Raw genomic sequence first — 13,209 nt, forward strand, 5'->3', positions numbered from 1 at the left:
ACCCGAGTCTCGCTCGCCGGCCCTTCGGGGAGCCCTTCGGGGAGCCCTTCGCGTCCTCCCTGCTCCCCGAGCCCCCTCTTGTCTGGAGGAATCCGCCGCCGCGGGGCCCTCGCCAGTGCGCCCCGCGCCTGAGGACCCAGCCGGGCGCGCCGCGGGCGGAGCGGCAGCCGGCGGCCGGGCGGGAGATGGTGGGCTGGGATCCGGCGGGACCGCGCCGCCGCCGCCCTCAGCCGGGGCTCGGCACCTCCCTGCAGAGCAGCCCCATTTCCTCCTGGCTGCATCCCTAAGGGAAGCGCTGCCGTCTCCGCTCCCGCGCTCCCCGCCCGGACCCCGCCGTGCTCCACCCCAGCAGCCGCTTCTGCAGCACCTTCTACCCCCGCCCCCAACCCCACTCCGGCTTCCACTGCCGCCCGGAGCCCGTGGCCGGCTGCTGAGAGCGGTGGGGGTGGTGGAGGGACAGGCTGGGGTCGCCAAGGCCGAGGCTGCTGCCGCAGCTCGGGGGACCCCGCTCCAGGTGAGGCGTCCACCATGGTGAGCCCGCTGAGCCCCTGTCCCTGCGCGCCCCTGGCCGCCTGCTGCCCCTCGGTGCTGCGCCTGCTGTTGCTCCTCCATCTCCAGATCGGATCGCGGTGAGGGAAAGATGAGCGAGGAGACAGCGACTTCTGACAACGATAATAGTTACGCACGAGTGCGAGCCGTGGTGATGACTCGAGATGACTCGAGTGGCGGGCGGCTCCCCTTGGAGGGAGTGGACTGAGCAGCGTCACAGTCTTCAAGGTCCCCCATCAGGAGGAGAATGGCTGTGCTGACTTCTTCATCCGTGGAGAGCGACTCAGGGACAAAATGGTGGTTCTGGAATGTATGCTGAAAAAAGACCTCATTTATAATAAAGTCACTCCCACGTTTCACCACTGGAACATCGATGACAAGAAGTTTGGCCTTACCTTTCTAAGTCCTGCTGACACTCGTGCTTTCGGTAGAGGCATCCGAAGAGCTATTGAGGACATTGCTCAAGGATGCCCAGCATCAAAAAATGAAGCTGAGGGAGCCGACGGTGACTTACAAGCAGCTGAGGAGGATATTTCCAGTTCTCTAGTGAAAGATCCCTTTCCCAGCAAGAGACAGTTGTGACCAGTGACCCCTACAGAAGCGCAAATGTGAGACCATCTCCCTTTGAAGACCTGAACGCCAGAAGAGTGTACCTGCAAAGCCAGGCCAATCAGGTAGCATTCAGTCAGCCAGGCCTAGACACTCAGAGCAGAAGTATGGAATATGTACAGCGGCAAATAACCAAGGAATGTGGAAGCCTCAAGTCCCAAAACAGGGTCCCTTTGAAATCAATCAGACATGTCAGCTTTCAAGATGAGGATGAGATTGTTAGAATAAATCCTCGTGATATCTTAATACGCCGGTATGCAGACTATAGACACCCTGACATGTGGAAGAGTGATTTGGAGAGAGATGATACTGACTTCATTCTTCAGTTTTCTAAGCCAGGCAGTAAAAAACCAGACTATCTCTACCCTTGTGAGGAAGAGGCTAAGTTAAGTTCACTGAAAGACTCTGTGGTATTTAAGACCCAGCCTGCCCCATTAAAATTGAAGTCAAAACGAAGAAAGGAGGATGGGGAACGTTCTCGCTGCTTATACTGCCAGGAAAGGTTTAATCACGAGGAGAATGGCCGGGGATGTCAGGACGCCCCAGACCCGGTCGAGAGGTGCATCCATCACGTGAGCTGCATGCTCTGTGCAGACAGCATGCTGTACCACTGTGTGTCAGACTCGGAGGGAGATTTTTCTGACCCCTGTTCATGTGACACTAGCGATGACAAGTTCTGCTTAAGATGGTTAGCCCTGGTAGCCTTGTCTTTCATCGTGCCATGTATGTGCTGCTATGTCCTTTTGACGGTGTGCCATCGCTGTGGGGAGGCGTGTGGGTGCTGTGGTGGGAAGCACAAAGCCGCTGGGTGAAACGGCCCAGTGCTAGGTGAGCTTCAGATGTTTCCAGGATTAGCTGACTGGGGTTGCTGGGAGCTTTGGCAAGCAGTGTGGAGTCTTGCCTGGTGTCACTGGGGCCACACGTGGAAGAGGCAGAACTCGCCAGTTCTTGGCATTTCACAGAAGCTAGCCATGCCTGACTTTTCCCTTGGTGCATGGAATGTCTTGTTACAGGTTGTAGGGTATTTGCAGAAGGAAATCATTTCTGGTTATTGATGATAAAAGTCAGCATAAAATACGATCCAACTAAAAGGGATTAATTTTTGGCATTTTTGTATATTTATGCATTGGGGGTTTGAATTCATTAGGACGAGAACTAAAAAGTGCCCTAGGGGACGTTGACTTCAGATTGTAAGAGGTAAAACAAGTGCAACTAAACCATTTGTTGTTTTCTGAAAGCAGTTTTATGTATAAATAACAAATGTTTATATTTAACTAAATGTAAGGTACGAATTATTGCATATTAAACTTTTCTTACCCTTCCTAGTTCCAAAGCAGAAAGACCTATCTACTGCCACATTCCACACTTTGAATATTTAACTCATCTAGTTAATAACTTTTATTCCATGTGAATGGTTTGATATTTTCATCCTCATTTCTCTTTGGCTACAGTTTATATTGAGTTATATCTGTACATTCTGGTAACCTGAAATCCTTAAAAATACTCTAGTAGCCTTGAGTGACCAACTTTTTTTTAAAGCACAGATGTAATTGTCTAATGTTTTGATGGGAATGTAACACTTATTTTTATATAAAGAGACTGAATAAACATAGAAAAAGGTGAAAAAAAACCAAATAGATACAAGATCAATCCATTTGAAAAGAAGGAAATGGCTAATAAACTTTGCTCATCAGAGGTGAAAACAACATAGTTTTCATAAAGTGTAGGAAGTATTCCTAGAAAAGTAAACCCATTTTTTGGTACAATACATGCACAACATGCTCCTGTATGCAAAAATCTCTTAATTTGGGTGTTGTTTTAAACCAAAATGATTTCTGCAACTTGAATACATTAAAAGACTGTAGAAGCACACCCCGAAAATAACACACCCATACTAACAAGAAAAGGAATGGTTTCTAATGGGGCTGGAATGAGGACAAGAAGAGATGAAAAGAGAGAATCAGTGGAGCCTTGTTTGAAAACATCAACTATCCCCACGTGGAATTTGTTGTAATTGGAAGCTGTAGATACAACAGCTGTAGATACAGCAACTGTCACAGTGTCACACCTAAGGAATGGAGGGATGTCCAGTGCTGACTAATGTGAGTGGCAACCTAAGCCCACTGATTTGATTTCTTAGAAAATGGAAAAAGTGCTTTTGAGGAAATAATTTATTTTAATTAAGAACAGAGGAAAACATTTTAAAAACTCAAAATACAATATTGGGATCATAAGAGCTCAGATCCCCAGTGTACTAAAAGGATCAGAATTTTTAAAGGGGCAAATTCATTGGATTATGCACAACAGGTCAAATATGCAACCAATTCCAACATGAGGGATCCAGTCCTCTACCACAGTTCTGGAAATGTGTTCCAAAATCCAGCTTTCTGTACAAAAAAGGAGCTAAAGCTCATAATTTCATTAGTAAAGACCCCTTCATTTTAGACTTCAATTCTGAGCCACCAAAGTCTATATTAGCAAAGGTAATCCTACTGTTTTAAACTTGAATATTACTTTCCTCATGCCTATTCCACATCACTGGTACAAACATACATAAATTTTAATTAGAGCCAAATTTGTAAGTCCTCAGGGCAGCCTCACTTGAAAAACAAACAATGGTTTTATAATGTTAGGATGGTTCTGGAAGAGTTTTTTATCTGGACTATGTGTTGTGTTTCAAATTCCAAGTTTGTATCACTTGCTGAGGGTGACATGCTCACTTCATAAGGAGGAATAAAACCATTCTGTCCAGACTCAAAACTAAATCTATTTGTGTCAAGGATTCCAGGCTGTCAGCATTAGCCACAGATTTTGGCATTTTCTGCACCACTCTATGGTCGTCAATGATGATGTCAACTTCATCACTATTTTCTGGTTCAGAGTCTTCTGCCATGGATCATCAAGAAGGCTATCATCCTGTGCGTGGGTGTTACCTTCTAGGTTAATTCTTTTTGATCTAACCTTTTCTCTAGTACCTGTTCCCCTTTTCCTATTGGCCTCAGTTGCATTTAAGGTATCTGCTTTAGTTTCTCTGCGTTAAGGGCAACAAATGCTAGCTAGTTTTTTAGGTGTCTTACCTATCCTCACCCCTCCCTTGTGTGCTCTCGCTTTTATCATGTGCTCATAGTCTAATCCCATTGTTGTGTTTGCCCTTGATCTAATGTCCACATATGAGGGAGAACATACGATTTTTGGTCTTTTGGGCCAGGCTAACCTCACTCAGAATGATGTTCTCCAATTCCATCCATTTACCAGCGAATGAAATCAATGTGAGTCAATACCCTGTATAGTTATCCTTATCTCAACCAGCAAAAACCCTTGTCCCTTCCTGTTATTGCTTATACTCTCTCTACAACAAAATTAGAAATAAGGGCAAAATAGTTTCTGCTGGGTATTGAGGGGTGGGGGGGAGAGGGAGGGGGTGGAGTGGGTGGTAAGGGAGGGGGTGGGGGCAGGGGGGAGAAATGACCCAAGCCTTGTATGCACATATGAATAATAAAAGAGAAAAAAAAAAGAAAGCTATCATCTGTAGAATGCCCAGGGCTTCCAGAATTCTGACTGTTCCAACACTGTTCCTCTGGTTCACAGGACTCTTGATAGATTGAAACAGTTTGCAATCATTATTGTAAGACTCTTTCCTGAAACTTCTATGCCATTAATAACAACAGCTACTTAGAAACTTCCTTATTTTAAAAATCACTGACTCTTCACTTGGGCCTGCAAATGTCCAATGAACCTGTCTGTAATGATGAGGGCATTCCCTCTTCAAGTGTCCATCACTACAACACAACACACAATGGCTGTGACCCAGGCTTTGCTGCTCTTATTGGAGATAGCATCAGTTCAGGGTCTGCAGCAGAGATGGGGCGAGAGTAACAGTATTGCTCAACCAATCTCTCAGTGATCTGCATAAACCCCAACTGCAGCCTCACAGTCAACCATCCCAGTCCCCAGCCACTTGTTTCCTGTTGGTTGTGGGTCTCATTCTCCACTGGCCACAGGTTTGGTTTCTATCTCCTTATTTTTCTCCTGATAAATCTCAGTTCTGGTTTATTTGAAAGGTCAGATGAACTTTTGCCTAGATATTACTGTGGTGTCCACCTGTAAGAGGGTCACCATAATTAAGGTGATTCACTTCAGCTCCTCATCCCTTTGCACCACCAGCCACCCACTCCTTCCTTTTCCTCACTGCCTCTCATGGTTCAATTTTCAACTCCTTCCCTGGTCAACCCATTCATCATTCCTCCATCCAGGAATTCTTGTTTTTCCTAAAAGGCTTGTTTGAAGTTCTTCACTCAGTTTCTCCTGGGGATGGTAGGATGGCTGGGGCCCAAATAGGTGAAGTTTCTACTCAAGCTCACATATGTCAAGTAGATCATGGAAAGAGTGCAGGAGAGGACAGTATTGGCTTAAGGTTGTAAGGGTCCCACTGGACCAGGCATACTGAAGGCATGCTCTCAAGTAATGGGAAGTCACTACACCCATCAGCTTTATATTTCTCTCCTACCTCTGTTTCTGCATTTCTTTAGATGGGAGGCTCTGGGTTGGAGGCCAGAGCACTAAGGGACACATCAGACTTTACTCTCCTTGGGACAACTTCCTCACTGTGGCCTCACAGAATTCAGGAGTACATATTCCACTTTTTATAGATGGAAAAGGAAAAAGAAGTCAACTCAACATTTCAATGTAGAGTGCAGTTGCTGTTTGGAATGGCAGGTGTGGCTAGAAGGGCCCTATCCTTGCCCCTCTGCCTGTCACTGATCTTTGGATATTCTGGATTGATGCCCTTGTCCAGCCTGGACATTCACATGAATGCCTGCCTTGCTACTGCTTGTGGCATGGTCAACCTGCCTTCCCCTAGGGTTACTACCTACCACCATCCCTTCCTGAAGAGTGCAACTGAGCATCCTTTTCTCATTCTCTCTCCTCTGATATGTAGTCAGGACCTGCATCCAATTCCCCTTTGTTCCTAGTGTAGGGAACTGACATCCTCCCCTCTGTGCCCTGCTCACAAGGAAGTCCTGGCTCAGCACGGAGTCTAGCCATATGGCATAGAATCCAAGACTTCTTGGGAGAAGAGAAAGATAGCAGGGCAGATGACATGGGAGACAAGAGACGGGTATATCAACAGAGGGACTATGGTGCTTCCATGGAGCCAACACACAAGTCCCAATCATGCATACATAAAGCTGGTTCCTTTGTTCCTGTCCCCAGAATGCCCTGTGTCACAAAGCTAGATTCATCAGATTCCCAGTGTCCACTTTGGAGAGAGAGTCTAATAAGAAGATGGCTCTCCAGAATACCCAAAATGTGTCAATTTCCTTACATATTACATCTTATGGTGCCCTTAGGAAAGTGTAATCCCAGACTGGTTCTATTTTAGAGAAGTATTGGTTTCATGGTCATGTTAACAGGGAGATAATTTGGTGGCAAGGTCTAAAGAGTCACAATGGGTATAGATAGCAGTGAGAAGATTGTCCTAATTCTCCTGGTGTGAATTAGGTGTCGGCACAGTTTGGATTGCAAAGACGTCAACCTATGAATGGTCAAGACATGATTCAGGGCAATCCAGTGGCTTGGATACCGTGGGGGTGCCCATAAATTGGATGGGAGATAACCTGCAGGGATCTCCCATCCCAGGTATAGGAGTCTTCCCACAGACCCTACAGGGCTGGGTATTATGTGCAGTTACTCCGGTGGTCCTTCACATACTGGAAATAGAATCATCAAATGTTGGTCAGGTGACAGATGGTATTTTTCAACCCCATGCACTACTGTACTTCCTGTGCTACTCCTCCTTGCAGTGTCCAACCTGTTGCTCTCAGCAGACCATATTGAGTGTCACTGCCAATCATTTGAAGTGCAGAGACAGAGAAATGGAAGTTCGGTGTCTCTGGTAGGTGAGTTTGAACACTGTAAGGCAGCCTGTCAGATGGCTGGGTCTCTGGATAGGTACAGGTCAGTCATGAGGTGAGGATGGGGAGATTTGCACACCTTAGAATCATAATCTAAGTGGTCATTATAGAGCTGGGACCTCAGTGGATCTGGAATCAACAGACCCTCAATGGCTCTGGATTGGTTATGGCCCAACATCAGTCATGGCTCCCATGTGCCCATGGGGAGGTGGCTGGAATGATGTCCTTTTAGTGTGACTGTAGGACAATGGGTAGCCACAATATTTATGGAGGAACTAGAACTATTGGATGTGTGTGTGGGGTCCAGCATACTGAAATTCAAGGCCTATATGTGCAAGACCTTTTCTTTGCACGTGTCTGATAGTCCTGGTGCATGAAGATTCCTCTACTGGTTGACTGACTCTCAGGTATGATCCATTTAATATCTATGACTCCTCACAAGGACACAACCAACATTGTAGGTAGAATTGGAGCCTTGAATGATTCTTGGTCAGAAGAGTAAGGGTGGAAGTGCACTGAGGGGTCAGAAATAGAACAATGGGAGGGGACCTGGTGTTCTCCATGATGGCACTGAAGTGTCAAGAACTCTGTGAATATTCCTGGAGTACCTACTTTGCCCTCAGCACTGGCCCCTAAGAATATCCTAGTTTTCCCTTCCTCTGGACCCCGTCTCCACGCTCCTCAGTTCCTCCTTTGAGAGAGACTCCCTAAGGGAAGATGTTGCTGAATCTTCCTGAGGAACACTCTCCACATAAGGATTGGGTATTGGCCTGTGGGAGCCACCTGTCATATACTGACCCTTCTGGAAAGCAGAAGACAGCATGAGCCCTGAATCCAGAGCCTGACTAAAGTAGGTTCTCCAGGAAAAAGGGACATTCTGTGAGAACCTCTATACTAATTCTACTTGTGTACAAGGTACCTGGCCTGAGTGTTGAGAAAATCAGTCCCACTCCAGCAAATGCTTGCTTCGTCATTGCATAAAATAGGTGTCACCTATTTTCTTCCTTACTCTAGGTACTCTCAGCGCTCACATTTGCAGTATATGTCCTGCCTTTTCAAAGGCTTTTTTGTGGGTTTTCCTTTCCAGATTCCTCTTATTTCCCTTTTGTCTCTGAACATGTAATAATGCAAGGAAGTAATTGAATTGGGCTCTGAATTTAAGATCTCCCGAGGCCAGTGGCATTGGCGCATCTTAAACTCTCTGAATCATCTTGGCCAATAGAGTGAAAGGGAGGGGAAGGTGAGCATTTCCTGAGCTGGGCAGAAAGGAGGAAGGGATTCCAGTGGTAATCCCCTAGTGAGACATGTAACCTGAGGAAATAGGACATGTGGTGTATACAGAAGTCCAACTAGGACAGGGAGCAAAAGTATCTCAGAACACCTTCCTTGAATGAGGCAGGTAGTTGGTGGAGAGGACTACTGGAGATAAGAAGGGGCAGAAGGAGAGGGAAAATAGACTAACTGTTTCATCTTGATGTCTGAGAGCTCATGAGCCTTTCTCAAAGTTACTTTCCCAATGGAACCAAGATTTCCCACCCTACTGTGACCACTGGGGAATTGAAATTGAAACATGAGATGGGAACAAATTAGCTGAACAGGCTTTCTGATTGACATTGGATCTCAGCTCAACAAAGATGGATAGGTGGGCCCCTTTGTCTTAATCATACCCATGTTTGTTATAGGGTAGGAGGCAGGGTATGCATGCATCTTACTTTGCAACCTCCACATCCTTGTGTTCATTTGGAGCAGTTCTCAGTCTTGACTCCAGTTCCTTCATCTTGGGAAACAACTTCCCCATCTCCCGATGCATCTTGATGTTCCTCTTTTGAGAAACCCCAGGACAGAGGTAGCAGTATCCAACCTTCCCATGAGCTCCTTATGCACGTTATTGAAGTAGTTTTGGTAGAAGAAGCATAAAAAGTTTAGATGCACTAAGTCCTGGAAAACTAAAGTTTTCCAAGATAGGCTGAGCAGGTGGAATGTTGACTTACTTCTTATCAGAATGTCTCCATGTTTACTGTCTGGGGAAAATTCATAATGGCAGTGGATTTCTATGACCTGAATGATGGTTAGATCAAGTGACAGTATTTACATGCATAGTCATTTTGTTCCAATATGTCATATGTACAAAAGGCCATACAAATGCTAGTTCTCCCTGTCTTCAGATTTGAGGTTCCAGATGTAAGGAAAGTCACAGGTCATCATTTATTTTAGAGATTTTTCCATTATTTTTGAGTTGGGATGATTCATATGGTATACTTTATGTAGTTAAAGCTTTCAGTCCTACATAAGATTTCAAGCATAGACTTGTGCCTGGGTCTCTCATACGTAATCCTTATTTTTGGTTTTTTTTTTTGGAGGGGTTGGTGGTACTGGGGTTTGAACTCAGGACCTCACACTTCCTAAGAATGTGCTCCGATACTTCAGTTACTCCATGCATATTCAGATATTTTCAAGACAGGGTCTAGTGAATGATCCTCCTGATCTGTCTCTTGAGTAGTTAGAATTACTGGTGTGAGCCACTGGCACCAAGCTTGTTATCTAAGGTATTAGAGAGGGTGATGTCAAGAGAATTTTGGCTCCAGAGCAGCCCTAACCTCCTCAAAATACTTGTGAGATTCCATCTGAACAGAAATGGCTGAGCATGGTGATACGAGTCTCTCATCCAAGCTAAGACAGGAGAATGACAGTCCAGGCCAGCTCAGGCAAAAAGGAGGCTCTATTTCCCAAAATAACCAAAGCATCAGTGTTCTTGAGGCATGGCTCAAGTGGTGGTTCACCTACCAATCAGTTGTCAAGTCCTGAGTTCACACCACAGTTAAAAAAGAAAAGACATTTAAGCATGATTGTATTTGAACTTCTTTGCTAGAGCTAGAGTTTGAAGTCAGGGCTTTACCCTTACTTGACAAGGGCTCTACCACTTTAGTCAGTTTTGTTCTGTTTATTTAAGTGATATTGTCCACCTCCTTTGACCAGGCCATGCAACTTTTCTGTCTGGCCGGCCTGATGTGTGAATGACCCTCCTGATCTTAGACTCCTATATAGCTAGGATTACAGGTGTGAGCCACCAGCACCAAGATTATGTCTGACATTTTATAAAACAGTATAAATACCCATACATCAGAACTAAAGGAAACCAGTGCATGCTTCACTTGAGGAAATTTTAGGTATTTTCATTTATTTTAATTAGATGGTCTGTGATGCTTAAATATTTGAGAACTGAAAGGAACAACTTAAATTGTGAAAAATGACAAACAGCCTCCATTTGGGTTTGGGCACTTTGCAGGGTGAGGAATAAGCTGACTTGGAAATCAGGGAACATTTTCTCAGGGCACTCCTGTGCTGAGACAAACTGTCACAGAGAGGCGAATGGCACTTGGTTAGTTGAAGTAAAAGCCATTTGCTTTTAGCCCCTTCTATGTAGAAATCATCACAACTTTGTTTTTAAAATACAAGTAATTTAAATGTAATGTTCATGTTTTCCCTTCCTCACAGCTGATCATTTATTAATGAGTTTCCTATTTGCACACATAATTTAAAGGCCTAGTTTGAGTCTTTGTCCACCTTGGCCCCTCCTGGGAGGAGATGCTTGGGTTGGGACTTCGGCAGAATGTCTGTGTATTCAGAAGATGTCACAGAAGAGACTGGGTGAGTTCATGGGACTGCATTATCTTGTAATGAATTTGTAAAACAGCCTTGATTTTAAATCTCTAATAAGTACAATGTACTCTTTCTACCACCTGAAAATTAGACCTATTACATGATTTATTTTGGTCACAAATTTTAACCTCATCTGAATTTTTTAAATAATCTTTATAGAAATCTCCCAGAACCATGAACAGTGGATGAAGGCAGTATTGGTATTTCAAATCAAGAATGCAGCCTCTTTTTATTCTCAACCTAGTAGTTTTCCTCTGGAATTATAATGAAATTTTCATTAGAGAAAATACTTGTAGACATGTAAAATACCCTTGTTTAGCTCACTAAGAACCCTATGATGTCTTGTGGTTGTTATGATATGGTGATACACATCCTGCCTTGTGTCCCAATTGTCACTTTGTGAGATGGAGAGGGACATTACGAGCAGAAGGGAGAGTCTCATGTTGACCCATACTGACCTGCAAGAAGGGAAACCTGAAAATGTTGCTGCAGAGGTGAGTTTACCTGGAGCTTCTGAACCTTGCATCTTCACGTGGGCATGTGCCATTTCACACAACCTTTTTTTTTCAATTCCTCCTTTCTCTCCTGATTTTGTGTGTTCTTATTTTCTCACATTACTCCATTTGTGCTTTTGATTCTTCTATCAAATTTGTTGCCTTGCATATTTTCCTAAATTTAGAAAAAATGAGAGGGTGAATTCAAGTATGATATATTTGATATATTGTAAGAAACTGTGTAAATGCTACAATGTACCCAGCACAGCAGTTTAAACACACACTTCATGGAATAGATGCAGGGGAGCACACCCACGCTGCTTTCATCCAACCAAGGGAGTCGTGATCCTAAATACAGCAAAAGGCATTGATGAAAGGGGAATTATAGATCACACTCTTCTGCATGAATATATCCTCTTCCAATACCAAATGTTAAAGCCATAGATATAGAAATTTTAGAATGGAAAAATCGTGGGTTTTCAAGGGTGAGAATTCCATGGGGTTGATGAGGCAGAAAGTTGCCCAAAGAGTTTCTTAGTTATCATTTTTAGGAAGAGTAAATAGGCAGTGCCAGCTGCTCTTTGATTTATAGTATTGGTCTATGTCCTTCCTCTCTTTTCTTTGAGGTTAGTCTGGCTAAATATTAATTTTGTTGAACATTTCATAGAATTTGATGTTCAATTTGCTGATTTTCTCTATTTGTTTCCAATTATGCATTACATTGATTTCTGAATTTTTTTCTTTTCTTCCTTGCATACCACAGTGCTCTTTTTTGTCTAGTTTCTAAGGTGACAGCTTAGACAATCGATTTGAGGCATTTCTATTTTCTCTAATATTGCATGCAGTGCTGTGAATTTCCCTCTGATCCCTGCTGTCACTGCACCCCACAAATTTTACAAAGTATATTTTCATATAATTTTGTTCAAAATATTAAAATAATATGTGGAGGCTTCTTCTTTGACCTGGGTGTTTTGTATAATTTGTTGTTTAAACTCCAAATATTTGGGGGTGTTTCCAATTTTCTTTCTTTAATGAATTCCAGTTTTATTCCCTACTGATCTGGATGCATGTTTTGTATTATTTCTTTTTGTTTCAATAAGTTGAGTTCTGTCTGTGGTGTGTTTCATGTGACCTTGAAAAGAAACTGTACTGTTTCATTGTTGAATGTGGAATTACACAATGTCCAGTTAAGTCTTATTGACTGGTGATGTTTTAATTAGATTTCCAGGGCTGCCGTGACTAAGGACCAGCTTGGTTGGCTTCAAATAACAGATGTTTATGGCCTCACATTTCAGCAGACTGAAAGCCCTTAGTCATGGTGTAGGCAGCACCACTGTCCCTCTGAAATATGCAGGGAAGAATCTTTTCATACCTCCTCCTGCAGGAGGAGTTTCTCTGCAGTTTTTCTGGAAGTCCTTAGCTTTTATCGCCTGCAAATGCAGCACTTCCATCTTTGCCTAGGTCATCACATGTCCTTCTCCCCTCCTGCATCTGTCTCCTGTGCTTCTTAGAACACCAGTCATATCAGAGTCATATCATCCTCTGAGGCAAGCCACAGGATGATGGGATGATGTTGGGCCAGAAGCATGTAAGGTCCTCATCACAGGTGTAGAAGTCCTTGTCCTGCAGCTCTTGTGTGAAGGGGCACAGGGTCAGAGGCTTTTGGGCCAGAAATCCCAAGTGCTGAGGGTGTCCATGATACACACCTAGCCCTTGCTGATGGTGAGCAGCAGGGCATCCTGATGCACTCCAGGTACTCCTTTGTGAAGAGCAGCTTGCTCACTTCCAGGTGCTCATTGCCTACCTCCAGCTTCAATGTGTTTTGGCCCACAAAGTCCATGCAGTTGATGGTAAAGATCTCAGACTCCCCCAGCATCTTGCACATCACAAGGATGGGGCCCTACTGGGTGGTGTCCAGGAAGCACTCTTCAGTGGTGAAGCTCATGCCCTGGTCATTGAACATGAAGACCAGGTCCCAGATG

The 13,209-nt window shown here is 44.2% G+C and overlaps 1 pseudogene; it reads left to right on the forward strand.

The window, feature by feature from the left end:
* The first annotated feature begins 525 nt into the window (after positions 1-525).
* LOC109680018 (sprouty-related, EVH1 domain-containing protein 1 pseudogene) lies at positions 526-2,350 on the forward strand (annotated as a pseudogene).
* The last annotated feature ends 10,859 nt before the right edge of the window (positions 2,351-13,209 follow it).

The sequence above is a fragment of the Castor canadensis genome, chromosome 18 (genome assembly GCF_047511655.1).
Source record: "Castor canadensis chromosome 18, mCasCan1.hap1v2, whole genome shotgun sequence".
NCBI lineage: Eukaryota > Metazoa > Chordata > Mammalia > Rodentia > Castoridae > Castor > Castor canadensis.